At 48.1% G+C, this 8,934-nt stretch overlaps 1 non-coding gene across 1 annotated transcript; it reads right to left on the bottom strand.

Moving 5' to 3' along the window:
• Nucleotides 1-8,366: 8,366 nt before the first annotated feature.
• On the bottom strand, nt 8,367-8,439 carry TRNAG-UCC (transfer RNA glycine (anticodon UCC)). Its single transcript has one exon. It is a non-coding gene; the product is annotated as a tRNA-Gly (tRNA).
• Between the last annotated feature and the right edge of the window lie 495 nt (nt 8,440-8,934).

The raw sequence follows: 8,934 nt of genomic DNA, 5'->3' as shown, positions 1-8,934 counted from the left end.
CACCCCACCTCTCTATACCCCGGCACCCAGCCTTGTTTTTCTCATTAGGACTTTCCACTTTCTAACCTACTATAGGTTTCTCTTGTTGCCCCACCAGGAAGTAAGCACCTGAGATGTTTGTCTCTTGTTCTCTGCTCTATCACCAGCGCCCGGACAGTGCCTGGCATTTAATAGATGCTCAGTAAATAATTGTCAAAGGAATGATCTTGGAATTCCTTTTAGTCACAATATGGGCCCGCCTGGATTGGTCCTCTAATTTCCTTTCCTCTCTGGCACCCTGTTCAGTCAGCTGACCTTTGTCCCCACTACTCCATTGGAACCCTTTCTGTCCAGGTCTCCATTGCTCACTCAATGATCAGTTCTCAATCCCCATCTCAGTTGACTGTTGGGCAGTACTGACAGCTCAGCAGGGAATTGATCCTTCCTCCATGAGACAAGAACCAAGACTTCCTGGAGGACCAGTCGCTCTAGGTTTCCCCTTCCCTCACTGACTGCTCAGTCTCGGGCTCCTGTTCCCCTCCTCACTGGCCCACATTTAAAAGTTGGGGTGCCCCAGAGCACAGGCCTGGACCATTCCTGTCCTTCGTCTCACTAGACCTTCTCCGCATGTCTAATGACCCTAATCCGTTTGCTCATCTCTCCCAGACTTGTGTGTGTCCTGGGCCTCTCCCCAAAACCCTAGAATCCTGTACCCAGCTGCCTACCCGTCATCTTTCTCTGAATGTCCAATAGACATCTCCGAAAATTTTCGAAACTAAGCTCGTCATCCTCTCCCCTTCTCTTGCCCACCTCACTAAATGGCAACCCCATTCTTCCGGTGGCTCAGACTAAAAACCCGAAGAGTTACCCACTCCCATCAGTAACATTTATGCAGCGCCTCCCATACACCTGGGTTTTGCCCAGGGCACAGAGAATAAGATTGCCTAGGCTGGGGTAACCGTAAATAAACCTGCTTGACAAGGACAATAATTTGTTCTTGTACAATAAAAGTATAGGAAAAAATTAAAACCAAAGCCTTAAAATTCATATTTCCTGCCTCTTTCCTTTTCTCCCCTTATTACTTTGCCCCAAAGACTTAACCTAAGTAAGGAAAAACTTAGGATTAGTGAAAAGGCTTGGAAGCGTGCTAATGTGTTCTTGGATGGAAGATTATCTTGCAGTAGGCCAGGCCTTGACTTTGTGTTGTGCACATAGCATGGACCATCCTCAGCAAGAATAAGAGTGTGTGTGTGTGTGTGTGTGTGTGTGTGTGTGTACATGTGTATGCGTGCACACGCACATCACTGACCCCAGAGTCAGGAGACCTGGATTGTGTTCTCAGCTCCATCACCAACTGTGTGACAAATGCCCTCCTCTCTCTGGACTTCAGTATCCAGACAGTGGAATGAGGTTTTCTCAGTTTTATTGTTCTGTGAACATTCTCTAAGGACAGCCCATGACTAGGTTCCTATGGAACCTTCCTGGGCCAAGAACTGCCTTTCATTACAGAAGTGGGGTACAGAGGCCAAGAGATTGGGCAGGTGTCCAGAAGAACCCCAGCATCTTAGAATGTCTGAGCTGGAAGAGACCTTAGGAATTATCTCTTGTTTCCATGGGTCTCCACTTTCTATGAGGTCGAATGGAAGCCTTGTTAACAATGCAGATCTTTGGAAATTTTGATTCTGTAGGTCAGGGCCAAGGCCTAGGAGCTGCTCTTTAGCAAGTTTCCCAGATGATTCTCAGGCAGGTGGTGTAAGGACAGTAGTTGAAGAAACTCTGCTCCAGTCTGAGTCCCTCATCGGATAGATGCCCTGAGTTGGGAGGTGACTTACGCAGTCATGATAGCAGCATCGTGTCTGTCTTGTGCTAGGCACGATGGAAACACTTTACCAGTGTCAACTCGTTTAAGCTCCATGACCCCCTGCAAGGTAGATCCTGTGATCGTCCTCATCTACAGATGAGGAAAGTGACCCCCGGGAGGTCATGGAACTTGCCCAGTTCCGCCCACCCAGGAGTTTGGGTCCCAAGGTCCTGGGTGAGTTGGTGGCCCCAAAACCAGGATCAGATCCAGCCCGGCTTGCCTGCCCGGGTGGGTGATGCGTTTTCAGAGAACATCCTGCTACTGTGATATTCATGAAACATGACCTCGCCTCTGCGGGAGCTTATCACACCCTCTTCTTTTTAATTTCTTTTTTCTAAGTAACATGATCAAAAGAGAAAAATCAGACAATACAACAAGTAACAAGGAAAAATATTTCCATCACCCAGAGATGATGTTAATGACAAATGTGATTCTAGTCCTGACGCCAGCTTGACGCCTGCTGGGACACCCCAGCCTGGGAAACCCCAGCCTCCGTACTTCTCATGCATCTTCTCATTAAGCCCCTTCAACAGCCAAGGAGTTAGAACACTGTTTACATCTTGGCTTGTTTCCTCTGCAATCAGATACAAATAAATTTAGGCACTTTGCCTTTTTTTAAATCAGCTTGTACCATACACATATCTTTTTGCTTTTTCACAAAGCAAATTGTCATAAATATCTCTTCTTGTCAAAGAATGTGTTGACCTCACTGCTCTGATTCCTCGTCTCACATCCCATCACGACCCCTGCAGTCTGAAGCTGTTTGTGAAGGGCAGATGCCAGGTGCTCCACAAGAAAAGCCCTCTTTTCCTTGAAGTTCCAAGGAAATCTACAGGCCACTCCAGCTGTTTCATGTTGTGTTTTCTCCTCGCCACCAGATGGCAGTATAGCCCCTCACAATAGCAGAGACCATGACTGGAGGACCTCAAATGCCAAGGCTGGCCCCAGAGGCTGCTGGGGCCGCTTGCGCTCACCTGAGCCCCCACCCCACATAGAAGCCTGTTGGCAACATAACATTCTCCTCCCCAGTTGGAGGGATGTGTCACTAGGAAGGGAAGTCACTTGCTCATTTATTTTTCAACCTTGCTGAGTGCCAACAACGTCCCAGGCTCCTGGGTTCAAGTGGCTCTAAGAGCAGACGCCACAAAACAGCTGTGTGAACTTGCCACGGTTCTCTGGGTTCTCATGTCTCCTCTGTACGAATGGGCTTTAAAAATAGCTCCAACTCACAGTGACCCGTGAAAACCCGATGCTAAGTAAAGGAAGCCAGACATAGAAGTTCACATGTGATGCATGATTCCATTTATATGAAATGCCCAGAATAGGCAAGTCCATAGAGAAAGAAAGCAGATGAGCAGGTGCCAGGGGCTGGGGGAGGGGGGGATGGGAAGTGACGGCTCATGAGCTTGGGGCTCCCACTTGCGTTGATGAAAAGATTCTAGAACTAGATGGTGGTTGTTAAGGACTGAATTGTGTCTCCCTCCCCAAAAAGTGAGGCCGTAAGGCTGGGACCCGATCCCATAGAACCACGTCCTTATAAGAAGGGACCCCAGAGGTGATCAGGAAGTGGGGACCGGGGCTTCCCAGGCTCCTAAGGGGTGACCTCAGTGAGTTCACCCACAGGATGCCTGAATCAAGATGGGTCTGCTCTCCTCCCTCTGGCTTCAGGACAAAAGTATCCTGTGTCCTGCGCCCCAGAGCGGGTCTCACCATCTCCTGAGAACCCTCTAAACCAGCTGGGCCTGGCCCATGATGTGCTGACAGAGGAGAGAAAGGAATTGTGAAAACCCTGTCTCTCTCACAGAACCCTGGCTCTCCAATCTGTTGTCTTGCTGCAGTATTTGTTCTGCATGCCAACCTCCGAGTAGTACCTGGAGCTTTCTCTCTGCTTCCTCTGTGATCTTCCTGACCCCACCTCCACCCAAGGCAGATAGATGTTTCTGATCATCGTGGAGGAAGTTCTCAGAAGCAAAAGAGAAACAAACTGAATAATTTTCCAAGCAGTACCCTTTAAACATACATAATGCAAAAGCATAAACGTGATTCAGCCTGGGGCCAATAGCAATGCAAAATAATTCTTGTCTACGGACAGGCAGACCCTGTCCTGTCCAGCAGAGGTTCAGCTGGCTTCTCCCCTGATGTAAAAAAACAGCCCTGCCTCCATTTCATATCATTTCAATATTCCTGACCTGAAAATGTGTCGGTTCTTTGGAGTCTCTGTTGAACCAGCTAGAACATCTGCCCAGTTCCCTCCCTGGTTAACATGTTAAATAAAATCTACAACACATATTCATTTTTACATCTATGTGAGAGGCATGATTTTTTCCTCTTTTTTTTTTTTGAAAATTATTTCTAACAGACTTCTGAAAGTGAAGGTTGATCCAGAATAGACAAAATTTTCTCCTGTTTGTCGTTTAATTTATGCCTGTATTTGGTAGATTTCCAAACATAGAGCATATTAGTTTGCCTGGGCTGCCAAAACAAAGTACCGCAGACTGGGCAGCTGAAACAACAGAAATTAATTTTCTTCCAGTTCTGGAGGCTGGAAGGCTGAGATCAAGGTCTTGGTAGGGTTGGTTCCTTCTGAGGCCTGTCTCCTTGGCTTGTAGACCGCCGTCTTTTTCCTGTGTCATCACAAGGTCGCCCCCTGTGTGTGTCTGTCTCCTAATCTCTTCTCCTAAGGACACCAGTCCTATTGGATCAGAGCCCACCCATATGACCTCATTTTACCTTAATGACCTCTTTAAAGACTCTATCCAAATACAGTCACATTCTGAGGTCCTAGAGGTTAGGACTTCAACATATGAATTTGGTGGGGGGCAGATCATAATTCAGCCCATAACATAGCGCAAGAAACAGGACGGGCTGGAGTCCATGGCATGGAGGGATGGCCAGGAATCCTGCTGGGTGACGTGGTGGAGGCAGCTGTGCCCGTGCCCCCAGGGGCTGCCACCAGAAGTGTGCTGAGTTACCCAGTTCATGAATCTGCCTATGATTCTGAGAGATCACAGCAGCAAGGCCAGTGACAGACAAGTCTGACTGCTAAAGGAACTTGGTCATTTTACTTTTGGTCCCTGAGATTCTCCAATTACCAAGTGATTTTATGAGGGCCCTTGGCTGTAGACAGCCTGACCCTTCAACTGTAGGAAAAAAGAGAGAATGGACCATTGGCTTTGAGAATAGAGTCTGCTTCCTGCCAGCTGACCTGTTGGGGCTGGTTTGGCCTCAGGGTTTCCCAAGCAGTCCTGGCCATAGGATCTTTCATCCGTCACATGGCAGGTGAAAGCCCAACCCACAGAGCAGAAGAAACCGATTCACAGAGGATGGGGCCAGAGGCACGGCCGCTCATCCCTCTATTGCCCACCAGCCTTGACCCTGAGGAGGCTCCTTGAGGCCCCCTGGGGACTCCAGTAACCCTTGGGGTTACTGCTGGGAGTGTCACCACATTTCCTGCCACCCGGCCCCTGCACGGTTCCATTATTTTGTTCTTTATTAAGACTTGCTTTGCTCCAAGAAGATTATAGAAATATAAATAAACTTTTATATTTCTAAAGTATACAAGGAGACTGAGACAAAGAGGACACAGAGGCAGGGGTAAGGTGAAACGGGGGTGTGTATATAACATACAATGTACACTGTTCAGGGGTGTTATGGACTGAATGTTCCTGTCCCCCTCCCCAATTCATATGGTGAAGCCCTGGCTTCATATGGCTGTATTGGGGGATGGGGCCTCTAATGAGATGATTAAGGTTAAGTAAGGTCACCAGGGAGGGGCCCTGATCCAATAGGATTAGTATCATCATGAGAAGAGACACCAGAGATTTCTCTCTCCATGGAAAGGCCATGTAAGGACATAGCAAGAAGACAGCCACATCCTGCCAAAATTCTTATGCTGAAGTCCTAACCCCCAGGATCTCAGAACATGATCCTATGTGGAAATGGGGTCATTCCGATATAATCAGTCAAGTTAAATTAGATCATCCTGGAGTAGGGTGGGCCCTAATCCAATATGACTGGTATCCTTATAAAAGGAGAAATTTGGACACAGACACACAGGAAGAATGCCATGTGATGATTACAGTTCTGCTGCCACGACCAAGAAACTAGGAGAGAGATCTGGACCAGATTCTTCCTTAGCACCTTCAGATGGGCCATAGTCCTGCCATCACCTTGACTTTGACTCTAGCCTCCAGACTTTTGAGGTAGCAAATGTCTGTTAAGCTCCTTGGTGGTGCTCCTTTGTTATGGTAGCCCTAGCAAACTCTCAGTATGCATACAGTCCTGCCAGTTTACGCACGTGAGAATCGCCTTCAGCCATGAGATTCCTGGCGGCGAAAGGAAAGAGGGAATCTGTTATTGGAATCTCAGCATTTCTTATGGGCTAAGCTGGCCACCTCAAGAGAAGTGCTGGGTCCAGGGTGCCCAGCACAGTGCCTGACACCCAGGCAGTGCTCAAAAATAAATGTTACCTGGCATTTTTATTTTTAATTTTTCTTATTTTTAATTTTTTAGCCACTGATTTCTATGAAATCATCACTTTGGGAAATGGCAGACTAAAATCTGAGTTTCCCTCCAGCTCTGTGGTTTGAAGATCTTACAGTCCTCTTGCAGGGGCTGGTGATGGTTTTCATTGCAGAGGAGGAGCTGGTATGGGAATCCGAGGGCTGTGGGCTCGGGCCAAACCACAGGGCCGGGCCAGCCAGGTGCCGGCGGGGAGGAGCCCCGTTCCCAGGCGTGTGCCAGGGGCCATGCCAGCATGTTTGTAGCTGCTTGCCTGCCTGCACCTGCACTGGTGGGCAGATCCCGGCATTTTCTCACCGAGCTCACACCGACTTCAGGGTTCCCCCAACACTGTGCTCCAGGCAAACAGGGCCAACCAGACCAGCTGCACCAAAGAGGAAGGATGAAATGATCCCCAAAGCCCCTTCAGAGTGAATGGTCTAGAATTCCATCACCTGTGTCATGGGCCTCCAGACCATGCTTCTTTAGCCTTTATGCTTTCATTCTCACAGTCTGGAGGGTCTTTGGGTTGGTCCGAGTGTCCATCTCTCGCTAGTTCGTGCCCTCCTTGGAGTGGACGTGTAGGGGCGCCTCACAGCCCCTGACCCCATCACTCACCCGCTGAGGCCTCTGCAGGGCACAGACCTTTGCAGTGACACCCAGTGCAGTGTTCATCTTCTCATCCTCCAGCCACCCAAGTGCATCCCCTGGCACCTGGAGCATATAGTAAGTTGCTTGATTTTGTCAAGTAGAAAACAAATCTGACCTTATATCCATTAGGACAGCTACTATCAAAAAAAAAAAAAAGAAAATAACAAATGTTGGTAAGGATGTGAAAAAATTGAAACCCTTGTGCAGTGTGGGTGGGAATATAAAATGGGGCAACCACTATAGAAAACAACACAGGGGCTCCTCACATTTTTTTAATTTAAATTTAAAAATTAAAATGTTTTAAATTAAATTTTTAAAATTAATTTAAAAAAAATTAAAAATAGACCCAGCAAACCCACTTGTGGGTATATATTCAAAAGAATTGAAAGTAGACAAAATAGTTGCACATCCACGTTCATAGCAGCATTATTCACAAGGGTTAAGAGGTGGAAACAACCCAAGTGTCCATCAACAGAAGAACGAATCAACAAAATGTGGTCTAACTCTGTCTATTCAATGGAATATTATTCAGCCCTGAAAAGGAAGGAAATCCTGGTACGTGCTACAACATGGATGGACGTTTGAGGACATTATGCTCAGTGAAATAAGCCAGCATGAAAGGACAAATACTGTAGACTTCCACTAATATGGGTACTTACAGGAGACGAGTTCATAGAGACAGAAAGGAGAATGGTGGTCACCAGGGACTGAGGGAGGGAAGGATGGGAAGTGGTTTAATGAGGACAGCGTTTCAGTTTTGCAAGATGAAAAAGTTCCGGAGATGGATGGTGGTTGACGTAGCATAACGATGAACACAACTGAACCGTACACTTAAAAAGGGTGAAGGTGGTAAATTTTACGTTATGTGTTTTTACTACAACTGAAAAAAAAGGAGACAAGCACATATAAAAAACAAACAAACCAATCTGGACTTAGGTAAGGAGAGACTTTTCCAGACAGGATCTTTGCAAGAGTGGGGAGGGACAATCACATTAGGGTAGAGGCTGGGATCACGAGCTGAGCAAGCCTCCCAGGGCCAGTCAGGGGAAGGGCCCTTCCTCCACAGGGAGGTGCCAACGTGCCAATGAAGAGCCCGGTGGACGGGGTGGAGGTGGAGTGATGGGCAGTACATCGGAGGACGTCTTTCCTGCCGTCAGCCGAGCGTCCTTGGGAGGCCGCTAAGGGCTGTAGTATGCTGGCCCAGGCCAAGGGCAGCCAGACCTCAGGAGCCTTGGGGGAGGGCAGAAGCTTCACTAAGGTTTGGTGAAGTCGGATGACCAAACATGGACCTGTCCAGCTTGGTCAGTGGGGACAAACAGTTCAGCTAATTATTTTTTATTTTTTTGGCCATGCCGCGCGGCATGCGGGATCTTAGTTCCCCGACCGGGGATCAAACCCGTGCCCCCTGCAGTGGAAGTGCAGAGTCCTAACCACTGGACCACCAGGGAATTCCTCAGCTAATCTTTCATGAGCAAAGGATGGTAATTTGGAGGGTCTGACCTTGTCACAGGTAAATAAATGTTGGGGGTGGGGGGGCGGATCTGTGAGTTGCAACCGAGTCACCTGGGGAAGGTTGGTGCTTTGCAGTGAGCCGTCTTTGAAGAGCACAAAAGGGTGAGGGCGTTTCTAAATCTTCGCTGTTTTCCAGGGGCAGGTAAAAGTCAGCATCGTCGATTTGAGTAGGATGGAAGTGATTAGTGCTGGGGAGGACCTGTCTTTTCTGGCACAGAGCAGACCCTCAGTAGACACTCATGAACGAATGAGTGAATGAATGAACGAATGAATGAGTTGGCAGAAGGGAGCAAGCACTATGGGCTGCGGTGGTCAGAGGGAGGCTCCCCAGAGAAGGCGGGATCTGAAGTGGGTGTGACGGATGCACAGGAGACGGGACACCTCGAGGATCACAGCAACAAAGCAGTTTCAAGAGACAGGAAGGCAAAACC

The sequence above is a fragment of the Tursiops truncatus genome, chromosome 5 (assembly GCF_011762595.2).
Source record: "Tursiops truncatus isolate mTurTru1 chromosome 5, mTurTru1.mat.Y, whole genome shotgun sequence".
In the NCBI taxonomy this organism is placed as follows: domain Eukaryota; kingdom Metazoa; phylum Chordata; class Mammalia; order Artiodactyla; family Delphinidae; genus Tursiops; species Tursiops truncatus.
This window is presented reverse-complemented; position numbering and strand designations above follow the sequence as displayed.